Below are 12,910 nucleotides of genomic sequence, written 5' to 3'. Positions count from 1 at the left end.
GTTTCTGTGCTGTATCGCTAAATAAATGAAATAAATTATGCAAAGAGTTCAAGAGAAAGAGGTCAGATGATATTTTCCATTTGTTAGATGATTACTATGACGTTACTCATGACTTCTGCAGAAATTAGATAAATTGGATATTTTGCATTGGACTCTGCACTGATGGGGCTGCAGATAAGATTGGAAAACATTGTAGGATTGCATACACATCCACTGCACCTGATGCATTTTTTTACACTGCAAGGTCTGTACTGCGAGATAATTTGAATATTTTCCTCAACTCACGATGTATCCATCTGCTGCACACCAATGGATCATAAATCTCTTTCATGAGAGTACTGGAGGTAAACTGCCAGCTTCTGTCCGATCACAGCTAGAATCAGAACTCTTAGCATTTCATCCGATAGTTGCCTCAGAAGCAAGTTCAGTAAAATGCTGCTGGTGCTATTTTGGTGAGAATGCTTTGATGAATTCAGTACTGCTTCTTTGCAGCATTGGAAATGTTTGTCACATTTAGTACAAGCGCATTACACAAAACTGGGCTTTCAGCACCGACAGTAATGAAAACAAAATCCAAGCCAGGGTGAACATTGACCTCTATCAGGTGACCCAGTAGTCCTCCCCCCTCCATCCCACCCCCCAACCGCAGCCGACACTTCCATAGAAAATAAATGCCCCAGTTTGTTCATGATGTTAATTACCTCCTTGCATACAAACATTCGAATTAGGAGCAGGTGTAGGCCACTCGACCCCTCGACCCTGCTCCACCATTTAATAGGTTCATGGCTGAACTGATGACTCCACATTTCCACCTCCCCCCGATAACCTCCCACACCCTTGTTTATGAAGAATATATCGACCTCTGCCTTAAAAATATTCAAAGACTCTGCTTCCACTGCCTTTTGACGAAGAGAATTCCAAAGACTCACGATCCTCTGAGAGAGAAAAAAATCTCATCTCTGTCTTCAATGGGTGACACCTCATTTTCAAACAGTGACCCCTAGTTCTAGATTCAATCACGATGGGAAACATCCTTTCCACATCCACCCTGTGAAGACCCTTCAGGATCTTATATGTTTCAATCAAGTTGCCACTTACTCTTCTAAATTCCAGTGGCTACAAGACTAACCCGTCCAGTCTTCACTCGGAAGGTAGCCCACCCATTCTAGGTATTAGTCAAGTAAACGTTCTCTGTAAAATCTCCAACACATTTACATCCTTCGTTAAATAAAGAGACCAGTACTTTACACAGTACTCCAGATGTGGTCTCACCAATGACCTGTCTAGCTAAAGCATAACCTCCCTACTTTTGTATTCAATTCCTCTCACGATAAATGATAACATTCTATTAACTTACCTAATGACGTGCTGGACCTGCATACCAAACTTTTGCGCTTCATGCACTCGGACACCCAGATCCCTCTGCATCTCAGTGTTCTGCAATCTCTCACCATTTAGATAACATGTTTCTTTTTTATTCTTCATGCCAAAGTTGATATGATTTCTCCAGTTCCTCTGAATCGTTTTTACAACATGTCTTCATCTAAGGAACAATGCAAATTCCACAAATCATTCCCCCATTTCACGGTAATGCAAAATAAAACCCAAAAGGAATTCATTCTGTGTGTTCTCCTCCTTTGATAATCCCCGGTGACAATGCTGGATCTGGGATATCTGGACCACTTTGATCGCAGCCTCTCTACTCTCCTCAGTGTTCCTTCAACATCAGGTGGTTCTGGCCAGGCTAACTGATGCTGGCCAGCAGGTTTCCTGAGGGACTGAGGCAGAGCGTCCTTATATTTGGCAGTGGGTTATTTCTTTTTTTTCAGGAGGAAACGCAGAGAGTGTAGATGATTCCGCTTGTCTTTACATGGAATGCAAACCAGAGGTCAGAAAGTTACCCTTAATGTGAGTGATAATAATGGCAGGAAACAGATAATAAGCATTATGTCAGTCAGATTCTTGACCATTGAAGTGAATCATTAATTTATTGAAATCCCACGCCATCCAATTATACTTAAACATACAGTTAAAAGATACAAATTACAGTCACATATAATGATGGTAACCTTGGAATTCAAAGCTGTTACATTTATGAGTTCAACATCTTACCCTCCGAAAAACAGAAGAACACACGACAAGTCCTCGTGTTTTATCACATTTCCCACATTGGTTCTACGTGGAATCCACACAATTCCGTATTGCATGATTATACAACAGTTACAATTCAACTTCATGCAACGCGAATTTGGTTTACTTAACCTTTATCAATATCAATAGTTATGCTTACCGAACAAGCTGTATTTACATTCTCCAAAATTGTTATTACCTTGATTTGTTTTCTTATCGATATTTTCAGTCTTTATCAATAAAATTGCAATTCAGCCAAGTCTTGTTCTGCTCACGGATCATTAATGTCACTGAGAATGATGATGTATGACAAATGTTTTCCTTTAAACGAGTTATCAAACAATGAAAGTTCTCTGAAGTTTATGAATCAGTATGCAACGTCATATTTTTTAATTCAGTTTTTTATTACTTCATCCTGAAACTGACCATTGCTGTCCAACAGCCAAGGGCCGCTTTAAATTGACTTATTTGTCCCTACTGAACAGGAAAAGGCTGATGATGAGCAGGTCTACCATATAAAGAGAAACCAATATGGTATAATATCGGGAAACTTAAGTAAAATGTGTTGAACTCTTTCCTGACAGTTTCCCCTCTGTCTGAGTTAGGCTATTTCGGGCAATCCCTAATCAACATGTCATCACCATTATATATCTTTCCCCACCTATTCTATGGTACAGCTCTCTAAACATTGGTTTTATGTATGTTCTAACTCCACAAGTCATTATTAATCATTTCAGATAGTGGTGTTGTCAAGATGACTGACTGTGTTTTTGACCCATTGTTTAGTTTATCTTCATTATGCATATCACATGCTGGTGGCTTCATGTATAACATGACTCTTCTGCACACACACAGCAATTCTGAAGGTCATCCATAGAGTCATAGAGAGATACAGCACTGAAACAGGCCCTTTGGCCCACCGAGTCTGTGCAACCATCAACAACCCATTTATACTAATCCTACATTAATCCCATATTCCCTGTAACATCCTCACTGAACTACACCAGGGGCAACTTACAATGGCCCATTTACCTATCAACCTGCAAGTCTTTGGCTGTGGGAGGAAACAAGAGCACCCGACAGAAACCCATGTGGTCACAGGGAGAACTTTCAAACTCCACACAGACAGTACCCAGAACAGAACCCATGTCAGTGGAGCTGTGAGGCTAACCACTGCGCCACCCCTGTGTGAATTTATCCCTTACAAGACATTCCTGTACTTTTTGGCCATCTAGCCCAGATCAAGGGATTTGAAGGAGTTTGATTAGAACATCTCCTTTATGGTCCCAATGATTTTCGCAGCTGCCAAGCTATAAAATACATTCTTCCCATTGTTCAGTCGAGGCAATCATCTCCAAGAGAAAGATAATAGTGAACAATCCTAAATGTACTTCTTGAAATTCACTAGATTTGGAATTGATATCAGATTGTTACATGATGGCGTGTCCTGCCCAGGTGATTTAGAATAAGAGGAAGGAAACAGGATAGACGGGATTCCGCTGCTTCCGTGAGTTGGAGGATCAGGTGCAAACGGCCAGAGATGAAAAAGTATAAGAAATTTAGTATTACAGGGAGGACAAACGTCTTTACCTGGGGAATATTGATTCAGTGGAATTCACAGATTATATCACATTGTTTCTGCACGAAATGATTAAACAGGCGCTTCTCTTTCCAGAACCTGCGGTGTAAGGCTGGGAAGACAAAGAGTCTCCTCTGCTGCTGACAGTCAACGATGATCGTTCTCTTTGTACCTTGAACGGGAAGTGTGCTGTTTCAGCAGGAAATGATTATAATCACCAGCGAAAATCAATCGACATCAAACACATGGGAAAAAGGTTAATTCTCAAAGCAACAATCCATTTCCTTCAGAGCAGGAAGATATTGCAAAGTGGAATGCAGGCTGAAATTGAACGATAGTTAGGACAATGAACTATGGCTTCGTTTTGCAAATTTTTAACCATTATCAGAATAATTGTCCAAGGAGATTTCACTATCTTCCACAGTTCTTCCCTGAATTTAGTTTGGGTTGCTGCATAAATACACGTGTTTGTACAGGAACTCAAATGTATGAGCAGAGATCCGGTTTCAGAGGCGATGGATGCCGAATCTAAATAATCGGGCCCGATTCGAATAACCATGCCCCGGTGCCACCTACGGGCTCTACTGGCAACTAACACACGTCTGACTGTCAAACAATTAAACAGTATTATTAGAACAAAAGGAATCAATGCCAATAAAATGCATTGTAACCAGAAGAATGCGAGACGGACAGGTGATGAAAAAAGTCCTGTCTGGGGCGGACATCCCAGTTAACATTGTTAATTGCTTTTTTTTAGTTTCATATGCAAACCAAATAGGTTTGTCCAATAAATATATAAGAACAGAGACGGTTGTCATAATCACAGCTGCAGTTCTCACTGTGCATTACATTGTTTTATACTTCTAACTAAATATAGCAACAAATCGGTCAAATGTGAATGAAACAGTGAATCACACCGACATATTCAGGTTGTTATAATCTTTGTAAATAATGAAATTACAAACGGCCAGGCAGGAGAGGAATGAATGTGGAAAAATTTTCTCAAAATGTAATACACTATTAAATTGAAGAGCATGACCAATAGATCAGCTGTTGCCGCCATGTAGCCAGAGATACATTGAAAAGGCCGCTGTTTCCTCTGGCTAGGCGAATGATTGTCACGAAGCAGGCTACAAGAAAGAGGGAGAAGAGGTATGTCACAGGGACAGTCAGATAAATCTCATATTGTGGAGAAATGATTCGATACATTCCTACCCGTAGTTATATACACGGACTCCTTCTATAATACAGGCGAGCGTTAACGATATCTTTTTAACGGAATAAATAAATATAAACTCAATTCAATCTGATGTTTTCAACATGGTGGGGGGAGTGTCACTCGGATTCAGTCTGGGGAATGGTAACGGAGAGTTACTCCCATCACCACCGACAGACAAGCACTGATGTCTCAATCAACCGGAATTCTGACTTCGGAAATCGTGTAAAACCAGTAACATCGGATCAGTAGTCTGTCATACATCTCTACCAATTTCATTTCAATAGCTATCGCTCTGATACTGGATTGAGACTGGATTCGGGATACACCTATGCGGTTCAAGTTTGAGATGATTACTATGGACATTAAGCAACACATTTATTGTGATCTGTGAACTGTTGGGGCTGAGGGGAGGGGAATCATCCTGGCCCTCCATCGGTATGGGGAGTGAACGTAAGCTCCGTAGCCCTACAAGCTAGCGAGCAGACGCACGCCCCACCGCCTGCATGGACAAGCAGGATTCCCACTGATATCCATCAGATTATCCCAGTAAATAAATGACTGCGATGAGGAAATTCTCGTAATCTGTCACATAATCATTGGCAGTGAGACGGGGACAGGCTGATAGACAACTGAGCACACTGACATACCAGGAGCACCAAAAACTGCGAGAACATGATAGTAAATATACTTTATTTGTGGAATTAATGGCTGAATAATTTTTTAAAAAGAATATGAGAGGTTCTTCCAGCTTTCTGGTTCTGAACGGAATTTCCCGAGGATCTGTAAATGCTGCCCCTTTGTGGACGAATTCATATCGCGGTGAGACAATGAGATTGCACAATAATCGGTGTTAATTACAGTCACTCAAAAAACAAGGGGTGATTTCCCCTTCAGAGCGCCCGGGCCGCCAATGGGGGAACTGTCTAGCCTAGTTCATGAAACGTGGTCAAACAACATTAAGGATCGGAAAGTTTTCCCAGAGGAAACTTTTCTGCACATGCCGTAATCAACGCTGAGTGTAACATTCTTCCTGGACACCGTATTAGATTCTTGGGGCCTTGTATTATTGTGGTGAAATCTTCACTCATCCATTGCATAATTTAATTTAGTTATGTATTGCAATTATTTAACTTAATTTTGTTGTGTGCTCTGATCATACCTAGTGATGACACGATGATAATATTAGTGGTGATAATCCGATTCTAACATATACAGTACTAGCCAGATTCCAACATTTCTGCTGTTGATGCTGTTCTAACATTACGGGCTGTGACTCCAGCACGAATGGCAGGAACTATATTATAAAATATAGGTGTTAATGTTAATCCACCATTATTCATGTTAACCCCACTCGAACATTATAAGTGATGCCCTATTCTAACATTACTAGTTGTAACCCTACTTTAGAAGTTATTGATGAGGACTGTACGTTGGCGTTAGTGGAGATGCCATCTCTCAACCATTGCTTGTGATGAAACCCTTCCAGGGTTGCTGGTGGTAACTATATACTTACATTCTTGGTTCTGATCTTGCTTTAACAGCATTTTATTAATCATATTCTAACGTTGCCGATGTAATATTTTGTTGGTGACACTATTCTAACATACTGGTGGCCACTGTGTGCTAAAATTAACACCAGCGATTCTACTCCAACATTACTAGTGGTGACCCTATTCTAACATTGCAAGTGGTGACCGTTCTATAACATTATTTGCAGTAATTCTACTCTGACACTACTGCTCTGAACTCGACTCAAACATTATTGGGAGGAATCCAACACTAAAAATGCTTGTGAGCACCCGACATTACTGCTAACCTATTCCACTTCCTCCAACTCAATGTACTGCAGCCTTTGAAAGATTGACCACACAATTCTGCTTTAACACTGCTCCACTATCGTCCGGCTGCGTAGGACTCCATTAGCCTTGTCGTAGCCACAGAATTGCCTGTAGTGACTTATATTCCTGCTCCCATATTGATACATCTGCAGTCCTCCACACATCTACCCTCGGCCCCCACTATTTCTCATCTGCCCGCTGCTATTCAAAGCAGAGCATCAGTTTCCACATGTATGCTGAAGATGCAGAACCCTACATCATCTTTATTTCTCTTGGCCTCTCCATTGCCTCTAAAGTGTCAGACTGCGAGTCCGACATCAAGTACTAAAGGAGTAGAAATTTCAGTTAACACAATATTCGGAAGTCGGAAGCAATAGCCTTTCGTCAATGTCATGAATCAATCGTTTAAATATACGCAGTTGGGCGTGTTAATTGGTGTCTTACTTGAGCACTCATATAAAGACACTTACTGAGACTAGTGGAGGATTTGAGTGAGGATCTATACGTTGGTAATCCTTTTACTTTGTACAGTATATGCGAATTTGAGCAAAGATAGGCTCGAGCATTGTACTTCCATACCAAGCTTTCTGGAGTTTAACATAGTAGCTGAGGATGGTTGCCTGAAGCTGAAGGTTGGAAACTAAGATTGTTTTTCACATAGAAAACTAAAATCTCACAAGCTATTGTGGAAGATATGGCTGATCACAAGTGCAAATTGTCATGAAGTGATTATACACTGATGTTTTCGGACTCTGAACCATATGACCAGTGGAAGTATGAAGTGGAGATGTTGAGGCAGGTTACGTCCCTACCAAAGAGGAAACAATGTACGGCTTTGGCGTTGTCATTTCCCACTGAAAGTAAAATTAGAAGTGAAGTGTTTTGCGAACTGGGTGGTCATCAGTTGGATACTGATGCAGGGTTGGATTTTCTGTTAGAATGTTTGGATGAAATTTGCAAGAGTTAAGACATATTGAATGCATATGAAGCATGGCCAGACTTTGATAGTTTTTGGAAAACAGTTGGTTATATCATGAAAGTTAACAGACTGCATAGAAGATTGAGGAAATTAAATTTGGAGATCCCTGGTTCAGTGCTAATATTTTAATTGCGAGGTTGTTTTAGGGTGTCACACATGGGCAGGCTCCTTCTTCTAATTGGGGTTGAGTTCTGGGTAAAAGATTCCCTGTTGGATCAAATGCCTGCTGCTTTAAAGTTGTTCCTGTGGTAACAATCATTTACCACAGCTTTGGAAGAATAAACAGGGTATTCTCCATTGACACAAAGATCGGAGGACTCAATGTTTACTTGATTTCGAAATGGTGCAGATACTGGAAGCAGGCATAAATACAATGGAAGATTTGAAGACAGGAGGAATGAGGATGAAAGCACCTTTCAGAAGGTCTGGCTATTACAGCGAAAAGCAGAATTGGAACAGCAATCATAGGTCAACAAATCCCAGGAATGCAAAAGGAACAGTTATTAGTGCTTCAGATGTGACTCAAAGAATCATTATGCAAGGAACTGACCAAAGTCCTCGAAACAGCATATGGCACAGAGAAGAGGATGATGATGATGAATTTGAAGGAATTGTACTAGTCACAAGGAGTTTTAGTCATGTGATGTATCTGTTAGTTGTGGATTTGTTCAACTGTGCTTCATTAGATAGTGCTTGCACGTCGACAGTATGCAGCGCTGGCAGCATCTGTGGAAAGAGAAGCAGAGTTAGCATTTCGTGTCAGTGACACTTCTTCAGAGTTCCAAAGGAGTTCGGAAGATGCGTCACTGACCCGAAACGTTAACTCTGCTTCTCTTTCCGCAGATGCTGCCAGACCTGCTGAGTGGTTCCAGCATTTCTAGCTTTTATTTCAGATTTCCAGCATCCGCAGTATTTTGCTTTTATATTAGTATGTAGCGCTGATTGGTTACAATATTATCTGGATTCATTAATAGTGAGGGTTGGTGCAGGTTTAAGGAATATAACAGTGCAACCAGCTTTAGGTTTGGTGATTCCAATACATTGAAGTCACTGAAGAGATTTGTAATTCCATGTAAAATAGCTGAGGTAAGCCACTTTATCAGTACTGATGTAATCTCTAGTGAGATACCTTTACTGTTGAATAAACCTTCAATGAAAAATGCACAACTGAAACTTGATATGGAGCATGATTAGGCAATTTTTTTTTAAGTCGTTGAATTTGCAGTTTACCCAGTCAGAGCATTATTGTGTCCCCTTAACAAAACCTGATGTATTTTCGGAGTGTTGGACAATAAGTAGTGACATCAGGTGTGAAGAATCAGAGAGATAAAAAACAACGTGTCTTAAAGTTAGTTAAAGAGACAATTTTCTTACCTTTCTTGTCAGAGATTGAACACTCTGCTAAGGGATACCGGTGTGATTGATGAAGAGTATACGAGGATAATAGAGGAGATTAGTGAAAAGTGTGAAATTCGTAGAAAAATGTATTGGTGGACACCATCACATCCTATTGTCTTCCTTTCATCAGTCCGTGAATATAACAAGGTAGTTGCCATGGATTTAAAGGTATGGGACAAAGACAAGAATATTTTCATTCTACATTTTATAGACCTAGCAACTAGACTAAGTAAGGACAAAAGGGTGATTGCAGATAAAAATTATGGAGAAATGGATGGGAAATGGACGTGTGACACCAGCTACGTTTCTGACTGATAATGGAGGGGAATTTTCCAATCACGAGTTCAGGGATATGTCAGAAAATATGAACATTACGTTTATGAATGCTGCAGCTGAATGTACTTTCAGCAATGGGCAGTCTTAAAGGAATCATGCAGTAGAGGATGGCGACCCAACCGAAACCGGACGGAACCTGACAACACATGTCAGGTTCGGTTCCGGTCGGGCCCATCTTCAGGATCCGGCTTTCGGGCTCGGGTTGGGTCGGGCCGAGTACAGGTCGAATCGGATCGGATCAGGCTGGACACAAACGGTAAGTGCTTTGCTGGTAAGTATTGAAATTAAAAAACTCAGCTGAACTGGGAGTCTGGGACGAAACTGAGTCTGTGAAGTGAGCGAGTGACGTTCCAATGACGTCATCATGCATGTACTGCAGCTTCTTGCAGATTTGGTGTCAGGACGGTCAGCAAAGGGATGGTCGGGTCGGGTCGAGTCAGGCCGGGGTTGGAACGGGTCGGGCTCGGGGCAAATTCGGAATGATTCGGGCCGGGTCAGGTTCTGGTCTGCAGTGGTTCGGTCGGGTCTGGGTCGGGTTCTTTTGTTCCCGACGTGAGCAGGCCCCTATCCTGCAGTGATTGATGAAATGCTGCAGAAAATCTCAGTTGACCAGACAAACTGCAAGTTGGCAACCACCATGGGCAGTTCATACAAAGAATTCACTAGAGATGGTTGCTGCATATAGTCCCTATCACATGGTCTATGGGCAAAATCCCAATTGTCTTCTGTACTGTGCAAGAGTCCCCCTGCTCCGGAAGGAACTACAAGCAGTTCCATTTTTTCTGCACGTTTGAATGATTTACATGCAGGGAGATGGGCTTTCATCAAGTCTGAGGTCTGAGAAAATTCGGAGAACTCTGAGTCATCGTGCAAGGCCATCTGAAGTGGAAATTAATTCAGGAGATTTGGCATATTATGAAAGAGAGTGTCATAGGTAATGGCAGGGTTCTGGTAAGGTGATCAGTCGTGTTGTTATCAAGCATGGAAATCAATCTGTTGCTGTTCATTCCTCGCAATTGATCGGTGTTGATGACAAAATCTCAGAATCTGAGCAGTTGATAGAGGGAACCGATGCACCTTGTACCTTAAACACTCATGTGTTTTGTGATGAAGGCTGTGAGAGACAGAATACAGTCGATCAAGTCTTGGATAGTAATGTGAGCGACCACGATGCTCATTAAAGAGCTATCACATTCAAAGACCAATTGCCCCGAGTAGGTTCATCGGTGACATATATTCCAGAGGGGTCTAACAAATGGAGGGATGCAACAACTGTGGAACGTGTATGAAAATCTACAGGCAAGTTTACATATTGGTTGAATGTTCAAGACGATGACTAAGAATGGGGTGAAAGAGCTGAGTGTAAGAAAGTGCAGTGCAAGTCCCAATAGTGGACATGACTCTTGTATAAGGAAGCAATCACGTACTGGTGAAAGAGCCTCTGATAATATGCAAGGGAGGTCTTCTAGCAAACGTCCCAAAAGATATCAAAGTGCAAGTAGAGGCTGTCATTTGATCATATTCCACAATGCAAGAATGTCTAGAGAGCAGTCTCGGAATGGAACTAGAAGCAGAAGTCCTCATGACAGTGAGGTTTTAGTGACTGCAAATAAACATCAGGATAAATTAGTAAGAGAAGAAAAACATAAGGAATTCGGGAGTTGGACACAGTTTGGATTTTATTCTAAGGTACCAGATAGGGCACAGCCAGCCTTGTCATAAATATGGATTTGTACTGTGTCTTGGAAGTGTTTTTTCCTGTCAGGGTGCCTTTAAAGCTGAGTGCAGTTTTCACAGTCTCTGGAAACAGTGTGGACGAGCTGCAAGCCTGTTCCTAAGCAACAGCAAGATAGAGAAGTCACATGCTTTATTGTATCAGTTTGACTGTGTGCCATGACTGGCTGGAATGGGTTTGATGTGGCAGACCAGAAGGAAGGATTTGCCCATCTCTCAGCAGAAAACCTACATTGGCCTACCGGCTGTGTTTCCACTAAAGGGTAAAATACCCCTGGAAACGAATCTTTGCATATTGGAGGTAGCAAAGTCCTTTTTACTTTCAGTCTCTGGGAGGTCTCTGCCTCAGGAGTGACTTTCTGTTGTCTTTTGTGCTTCTGGAAGTTCTCGAAACTCAGTAAAGTTTCTATTGTTTCTACTTTTCAGAGATTAAATAATCCATTACAGACTGTTCATGAAACTCGACTGGAGACTTTGAGTGGTATCTGACTATTCGACTCTGGTGCACCTCACCATTCCAGAAAATTAAACCAAGTGTTACAACCCAGTTTTTTTATTATTTCTAAGGAACAGCTGTAATTTAAAACATCATTGTTAAAACCGGTTAACCATTGGCTTTTGAATGTGTGGATGCATGAGGGTAAGGAGGAATAAAAAGTTATAAAATCTTTTCAGTATTGTTTCAAATTTAGTTTGCTAATAAACAATTAATTTGTCGATGTTTAAACATGCCTGGTTTGGTGTGTTTTATTCTGGGGGTTAGTAAATTGTTTAATTTGGCTACGTTCTGGTAGGTGGGAAACTTTAATAAAATGCTGTGACCTGTGGAGTAATTGGACTGACCTGACCTAATTGGTTGTCTCACTGAAAAAGTGATTCCCGATGGAACTTATAAGGCTAAAACAAATCTAGTTATGAGGGGTTTTGAAGAGCGACGAGTTGATTCTGATGTTAGAGTGGATTCTCCAACAGCTGGAAAAGTAATCTTGAAAATATTTTTCGTTGTTTTGGCCAAATATTCATGGGAATGTAGATCCATTGACATAAAAATGCATTTCTGGAGGATGATACTTTTCAGAGAGAAGCGTTTATGAAACAACACAAACAGGCAGCAGATGCAGTTGGAAAATTATGGAAACTGAACAAATGGCCTTAATGATGTGGTATTTCTCTAGTAGATCTGTTTTGTTAAAAATTGGTTGTGTTCAAATAAAGGTAGATCCTGCAGTGTATTATTGATATCATAAACGGAACATTTCAGGCATCTTCTTGATGCATGTTTATGATTTCCGATAGGGCAGTACTACGAATTTTGATAAATATGTTATTAAGGAGATTAGGGCAGAATTTAAGGTTGGGGGTCCGGCTCGTAGGGCCTTTAAATATATCGGTTTAGATATTAAGCAGATTAAGTCTGGAATAAATTAAATTCGACAATCCTATTTAGACAGTGTAACTCCCATCCCAGTTAATCGTGTTTGATCATAACAGAAAGATGATGAAATATCTATTGTTGAGATTGAGTAATTGCAAAGCTTTATTGCTCAATTAAACTGATTGAGCACTCAGATTCAGCCTGATGCTCGCTTTGATGTGCTGGAGTTAAGCATGATAATGAAATATCCAATAGTTGCGAATGCTTTAAAGGCAAGTAAAACATAAAAATAATAAACCTGGAAAAAATATGGACTGAAGTT

This window comes from Heterodontus francisci, chromosome 28 (assembly GCF_036365525.1).
Source record: "Heterodontus francisci isolate sHetFra1 chromosome 28, sHetFra1.hap1, whole genome shotgun sequence".
NCBI classification, from domain to species: domain Eukaryota; kingdom Metazoa; phylum Chordata; class Chondrichthyes; order Heterodontiformes; family Heterodontidae; genus Heterodontus; species Heterodontus francisci.
The sequence above is the reverse complement of the archived record's forward strand: the minus strand, read 5'-3'. Positions refer to the sequence as shown.